Source organism: Elephantulus edwardii, unplaced genomic scaffold, assembly GCF_000299155.1.
Source record: "Elephantulus edwardii isolate Elephantulus edwardi_28Jun2011 unplaced genomic scaffold, EleEdw1.0 scaffold00160, whole genome shotgun sequence".
NCBI classification, from domain to species: domain Eukaryota; kingdom Metazoa; phylum Chordata; class Mammalia; order Macroscelidea; family Macroscelididae; genus Elephantulus; species Elephantulus edwardii.
Window position 1 is genome coordinate 2,073,849 of NW_006399910.1, and position 7,665 is coordinate 2,081,513.

General features: G+C 37.4%; 1 pseudogene; it reads right to left on the reverse strand.

Moving 5' to 3' along the window:
- Positions 1 to 1,241: 1,241 nt before the first annotated feature.
- Positions 1,242 to 1,730, reverse strand: LOC102875978 (annotated as a pseudogene).
- Between the last annotated feature and the right edge of the window lie 5,935 nt (positions 1,731 to 7,665).

A 7,665-nucleotide genomic window follows, 5' to 3' on the forward strand; every position in this document is an offset into this window, starting at 1 on the left:
CAACAAATGATGTTTGCAAAATTGGAAAACTATCTGTAGAAAACTCAAGCAAGATCCACACCTCACTCCATACAAAAATATCAACTCAAAATAAATCATGAACCTAGGAATAAAACCAAAGACTATAAACTTCATTAAAGAAAAGCTTGGAAGAACTCTAGAAGTCCTAATCTACAACATAAACAACATTCCAATCATCCTGGAAAATCTACAACCGGGAGAGGATAAAATAGATGAATGAGACCTTCTAAGAAACAAATCCCTATGCACATCCAAAAACTTCTCCAATAGGGTATAAAGAAAAACCACAGATTGGAAAAAAATATTTGGTAATGACATATTAGACTTATTAACTAGAATTGATAAAATACTTGAGCATGACAACAAGATAAAGGTAAATAACCCAATTGAAAAATGAGCACAGGATACGAACAGATACTTCACCAAAGAAGACATTCGGATAGCAAGCAAGCACATGAAGAAATGATCTAAATCCCTAGCCCTAAGATAAATGCAAATCAAAACAACTATGAGATATAATCTCACCCCAGTAAGTATAGCAAAATTTAATAAAAATGACTTTTTTAACACTGAAGCAACCCCATTTTTCCTCACCTTTTCATTTCTGGCATAATAGATCATATGGTTATTTGATTTAAAATTTCACATGGCAATCCATCTGATTTTGTTACTATATAGTATGTTGATATTTTTGTATTCCATTGCTTTCTTAACCGTGTCCAATTTTCCTACATTCATGATTATAACATTCTAAGTTCCATTCACTAGTGTCTGCATACAACTGTACATCCTGTTTCTCCTCATTTTCTCCTTTGTGTTTCTATATTTGAGGGCTCAGTCTTAGTTGCCATATTTGCTAATCTATTCTAAGTATGTTCTATTGTACAGAGAGTTTGTGAAGGCCTGTTATTTAAGACGTGGATGGCCAATCCTTCTTCCTCGTCTTTTTTTTTTTTAGTAGGCAAAGACCTTTATTAGCCTTTGTTTCAAATTTTATTCCCAGGCTTCTTCAGCTTATTTAGCTGTAAATAATGAATTATATTTAAGCAGAAACTGAAAAGAGCTGCAATGTCCAAAAGGCTTGTTGGGCTTAAAAAAATATGAAAGATCTAGATTTTATCAGATCCATAAACAAAACAGTTTTAAAAAGCAGTCATAATATAAAATAGCAGCTCAAAGTAACTTCGTCATGTTTTATCTTCTTCAAAAGTTGACTCAAGTCAGTTGGTCTCATTCTTTGAAGTCTCATCAAAATTCTCCACAAGATCTGGAACTTCATCATCATCATCTTCTTCAGTAGCAAGTGGTACTTTTCCATCCACAGATTGTTTGGGCAGGGCTTCAGCCAGTCTTCTTAAACTACTCAGGCTATCTGCGCCAAGCTGGTTTAAGATGCTGGGTAACATTTCTGTCAACTGCTTTGTCTCAGCATGGCCAGTAATGGTGAAAGTGTTCTCTGCCAGAGATGCCTGAACTTAAGGATTATTAAAATGGATCACCGTTCCTTGATTTGTAAACATATTCACCTCTTCGATACCAGAGATATTGTTTACCCCTAATTTCTTTAAGGAGAACGGAAGTTTTTTGTCATCTGCTGTAGCTGTTCTATGAACCACCTTCTTCTTTCTGCATGCAGTTCCTTTTCCACCAATGTGCACTTGTGCCTGCAGTTTGGCAAGTTTCTCCTGATTCATGATCACTTCCTTCATCTTGTCAGAGAGGAAATGGGGCCGTGCGGGGGACTAGGGTTGGCACTCAGGGGGTCATTTGGCAGACCAGCTGAGATAGGCTGCACACGAGGGGATGCAAGATGGCAGCTCTTCCTCATCTGTCTTAATTCAAATACCCAAATATAGAACAGTATCTGACAAATATTTTACAGAATGGAGCAGATGAAAGATATTTCTCCGATTATAGAAGCAACCATTAGATTTAGTGTTGCTTGCTGCCCTTTGCACATGTGTCTTGACCCTCTCGTTTCCCCATTCCACCTACATGCCCTTCCACTCTCGTCTGTCCCATTCGACACTTCTCCTCCCCTATCTAGGCCTTGATATGATGGCTTAGGTCTTAAGCCATCTGTACTTCTGAGATTCCAAATGCCTCGAACTGCTGCCAGTCTCTTATGTTGCAACCAGGATCTCTTGAGTTCAGGAGTCTTTAAATCCAAATTCCAGGTACTGGTATTAGGGAAGCCTTTCTATCTCAGACAGTTCTGAGGAAAAGCCCTTTGCCTTCACCTTCTGTTCCAGGACTTACTTTATATGGCTTAGTGCATTTTCTCTTCCATTTGAAGCATTTTGTTGTCCCAGTAGGATAATTTCCCAGAAGAGGATGATGTGTCCTCTAGATACGGCAGATAAGTGCTGTATTTTTAGTCTGAGGGCCTGTGACTCTTGAGTCCAAAGCTATTTAAGTTCTCAGACCCTAGACAACAGACTTTTGGGATTGTGGGCTTACACTGAAAAAAAAAATGAAGGTTTTGAAATAAACATTTTCAAAATGATCTTTCATAAAAATGTAGATTGAATCAACTACAAAGGCTCATGAACTCTACCAGATACCCTAAAAGGAGTGGTAGTACCTAAAAGGTACTACCAGCTAAATGGGAAGACAAAACAGTGTTAGACATGATATTTCCAGAGAAGAGAGGCCTATATTTGATAGGAACCTTCATTGTACCTTCATTCCTAAAAACACAGTCCCTGATGGAACCATAACAAAAGCCCCACATAAGGAGTAAACAACCTGACCAATGAATTGGCAGACCATGTCAGCCACCCTTTCACTGATTGGAGGGATGGTTTGAGAAATGGAATAAAGCCACCTCTATCCTCATAACAACAGCAACAACAATAACAACAACAACATCCTCACCTTTCATAATAGTAGCAGGAATATTGACTGCTGACATGACAAATCATAGAACCTCTGCACCTAAGGAGTATGTTTGGCATTATGGTGAGGGAGAAGCTTCTGTCAAGCTGTAAGGGTACTCTACTCATGGCCTGCTCCTTTGTTTGGGCTGCTTGACTCTTCGGTGGGTTTTAGAGGCATTTTAAATAGAGGAGATGGCTTATTCTTTTGTGCAGCAGCTGATTGATTAGCAGGCCTTTAGAGTTGAGGCTTCTGATTTTGCAAAATCAATAAAACTTTCCTCTAAAAAAAAAGACAGACCAAACTTTAAAGGTTTAAACTATGGTATACAGAGGCTGACAAATACAGCCAGAAATGCACAATGAGAAGAGGATACATCAGTCAATGATTAAGTCCCTGTGTATATAAAAAACTTACCAACAAGGTCAAAAGAAAACCTACTGACTGAGAAAAAAACATTTGACAATGACTTCTTAGACAAACATCTCATGGCAAAGTTTACAGAATACTACAGAGCCTCCACAAGAAAAAGACTGATAATGCAATTACAAAATTGGCAAAAGACATAGAGAAAGACATTCAGATGGGCACCAGACACATGAAGAAATGCTCAAAAATCACTGACAATAAGAGAGGTACAAACAAAAACCATAATAACAGAGGCAAAATTTAACAGGACAGCATGCAATGAATGTGGGAGAGTGTGTGGAGAGATTGAACTCTCATACACAACAGACACAGAATTGTACATCAGTGTTCATAACAGCATTATTCAAAATAACGACAAAATGAAGACAGCCCAAAAGTCTATCAACAACAAACATCTAGATTGAGAAATTGTGGTACAGTCACACAATGGAATACTATGCAACATTCAGAAACAATGATTTTGAAAAACACAATATAACATGGCTGGTAAGTATTATGTTGAGTGAATTAACTCAGCCTCATAAGGAATAGTACTGAATAAGACCATTATTATAAAAATAGAAGGATTCCAAGTATCCTGAAATATCTACAACCAGGAGAAGATAAAATAGATGAATGGAACCTTCTAAGAATAAAATCCCTATACACATCCAAAAACTTCTCCAACAGGGTAAAAAGGGAAGCCACAGACTGGGAAAAAGTATTTGGTAATGACATATTAGATAAGGGACTTTTATCTAGAATTTTTAAAATACTCAAGTACCACAACAAGAAAAAGGCATATAATCCAATTGAAAAATGGGCACAGGATATGAACAGACACTTCATCAAAGAAGACATTCAGATGGCCAACAGGCACATAAAGAAATGTTAAAAATCCCTAGCTCTAAGAGAGATGCAAATCAGAACAACTATGAGATATAATCTCACCCCAGTAAGACTAGCAAAATTTAACAGAACAGCAAGCAACAAATGCTGGTGAGGCTGTGGAGAAACTGGAACCCTTATTCACTGTTGGTGGAAGTGTAAAATGGTGCAACCACTGTGGAAAGTGGTGTGGCACTTTCTCAAAAAGTTGCAAATAGAGATATCAGTTGACCCACCAGTTCCACTACTGGAAATATACCCTAAAGAGACCATAACCGCCATTCAAGCAGATATATGCACACCCATGTTTATCACAGCTTTGTTCACAATAACAAGGAGTTGGAAACAACCCAAGTACCCATTAACAAACAAATGGATAGAGAAGCTGTGGTATATTCACACAATGGAATACTACACTGCATTTGAAAAACAAGGACCTCATGCAATATTATTCAAAATGGGTGACCCTGGAGGACGTTATGCTGAGTGAACTATCTCAGTCACAAAAAGACAAATACTGCATGGTGCCACTATTGTAGAATGAGACTGACATCAGGGTTGGGATAAGACTGAGAAAAACTAGATACATTATGTATACTGCACTGAAAAGATGAGGGAGAGAACAGTTTAAAAGCTATATGTGATAAGGTATTATGGTTATCACAAGAGTCCAGAATTAAGGTTGTATAGTGGAGTATACTTGGAGCGGTGTGGGGGAGGTGTGGGGAGATTGTATATCAATGAAAGAATTTTTCTTTTACTTTTCAAAGAGAGGAGCAAACTAGGGTGTGGGGGGGGGGAGAGTGGGCCGGGAGAAAAATGCAACAATGAATGACTAGAAATCCAAAATCTCTGTAAATGTTCATTAAACTTAGTAAAATAAAAAAGAAGGAAACAAATAGAAGGATTACTAATAAAATGTGTACAAAAGTCCAAGGGTAAAAGGGGAGACAGGTGGGGGGTTGACAGTGGAAAAGAGGGCAGGATATCATCAGATCTCAGAGTTTGATTGCAAAGGGAGAAGGCAAAGGAATTAGGAAATATCCAATGAGGACCTGAAAAGGCAAGGAATTATTGGTGTGCACAGTTCAATAGTGATTAATTTTCAGAAACACAATATATGAGAATAATCTCATGAAATACAATGTGAATAGAGGTGTTTGTGAAGCACAACATAAATACATGAAACACAATGAATATGAAGTTTGTATTCATACCAGTATAAAATAAAAATTATTATAAAATATCTTCTAAGGAGAATTGATGTAAGTATTCTTTCTCCCCCCCTTTTTCCCCCTCCCCCATTGTGGCATTTTATTTGCACTGTGTATTACATCCCTTAAAAAAGAATCCCAGGATTTTTCCTCCTGTGTGTTTTCATCTTGCTTTCTCGTGGTTCATGATGCCTGCTGAGGTTGCCAGTCAAATGAAACCGAACTGATGGAATGGGAGCAGACAATTCTGCCACTTTTGTAGATCTTTCAGCTGCACATCAAATCTGGGGCTGATGATGCTACACTTGTTTAATCTGCCTGTGAGATTAACAACAATTTTCCCAGCTCTGTGATCATCAATGATTTCAAATTTGCCAATGTAGCCATGCTTCATCATCACGGTCAGGAATCAAACTACGACTTTGGAGCATGGCCTGATAAGAACCTGGCACTTGCTTCTTGGCATTGTTGAAGCTCTTGAGAATGTCAGACAGGACAATAATACGCACCATTGCGGCTGCCCAGAAAGATGGCAGAAAGAGGCGAGGTGACTATTCTTAACTTACCTTCTTGATCCCAAACACGGCACAGTTTACACAGTGTGAGTTAACATCTACTGGATAAAATTATTGGTGGAAGGAAAAGATGAACATTTTAATGAAATTGTAGGCCATTTTGCAGGGTGAGGGGCTGAACATGTTTATAGTACAACAGCGAAGATAATTTTCTTGGGAAATATCACTTAAAGTTATACAGGTAAAAAAAATTTACCTGTACAATTATTAGCATTGCTGTACAGAGGTAACTCATGGTTGATGTGATGCTAAACACTGTGACACTGATGTGCCAAATGTGATAATGGTTATCCATGGTGGACAGTGTTTGGTGGAGCTTCCCAATTAAAACAAGCTTGGAAGCCGGAATGACATCCACTTCTGAAATGGTTTGCCTCGGGAAACCCTTTGAATGATGCTCAGGTCTTTCATTCATAAGGTTGACTCAAGGGCACATAACAACAACAACAATAGAATATGATGTAGAGAAGAAGATGGAGTATAAATTCTTTGTGACTTGCTTTAGGCTAATTTGCATGCTCATGAGGCATTTAAAAAACTTACCACCACAATCACATTTCAAAACACATTTTCCTTAATTATACAGTGTTTTTCACATTATTGTGTTACAAATATTAACAGAAACAATGCAATCTTTTAAAGACAATGAGCTGAAGCATTTTATTTTATACCAATTTAAGGCCTGCCTAAACAATGTGCTAACTGTGCATAAATACTTCATTTGATTTAAATATAGTTCCTAGAAAACAAAGTAGCCTGCCACCCTGTCGTCAATGACAATGCATCTCTTACGGGTCACTGTGAACTCCTCGCTAAACTGATCTGTGAAATAGTGACATTTGCAGCTGCAGAGCTGGTACCTTATCAGCCACTATGAATTCATCCCTCCAACCGTCCAAGGCTCATATATCCCAAAGACTAAAGGAAAACATTATTTGCTCAAAAAAGTATCCCTTACTTAGCTATTTCTTTAAAAAATGATAATTTTCAAGAGCCACTGCATTGCAAATGTAATACTCTTTTTTTTTTTACTTGCTAGATATGGCATTAACTTTCTTAGAGTTGTCACTTTCTTTGGTATCATATTGTCAGCCAACTTGAAACAATTTACCAGTCACAGTTGCCCTTGAGTCAGTTCTAACTAATGATGACCCCTACCTGTTTCAACAGGGTTCAGATCCTGTTGTTTATAGGGTACGCTATGAGTTGTACTCGACTTGATGGCACTGAAAAACAACAACTTGTTTCAATGAAAAAGAGGAAGCCCCTCCATCAGATGGATTAACAAAGGCTACTGCAATAAACTAGAATTTTTTTCTTGCATATATTAATATATTTTGTGTTTTGTATATGTACTTTTTGTTTTCTACAGCAAACATTGACTGTACAGTAAAAAAAAAAAAAGAAAGCAGGTCAAATTCCCATCAACAGACAAATAGATTGAGAAATTGTGGTACAGTCACACAATAGAATATTATGAAGCACTAAGGAGCCACAATTTCATAAAATACTAAATTACTTAGTGAGCATTAGGTTGATTAAAATATCTAACTTATAGATAGACAAGGAGTCACTTTCAGAGCTACAGATAAATTGTGACTATTGTGAAAATATGAGGATGGCTGTGTAAGATTGATTTTTTGGTAAGATTTTCCAGGCCATTCTTCTTAGATGCCTCAAGC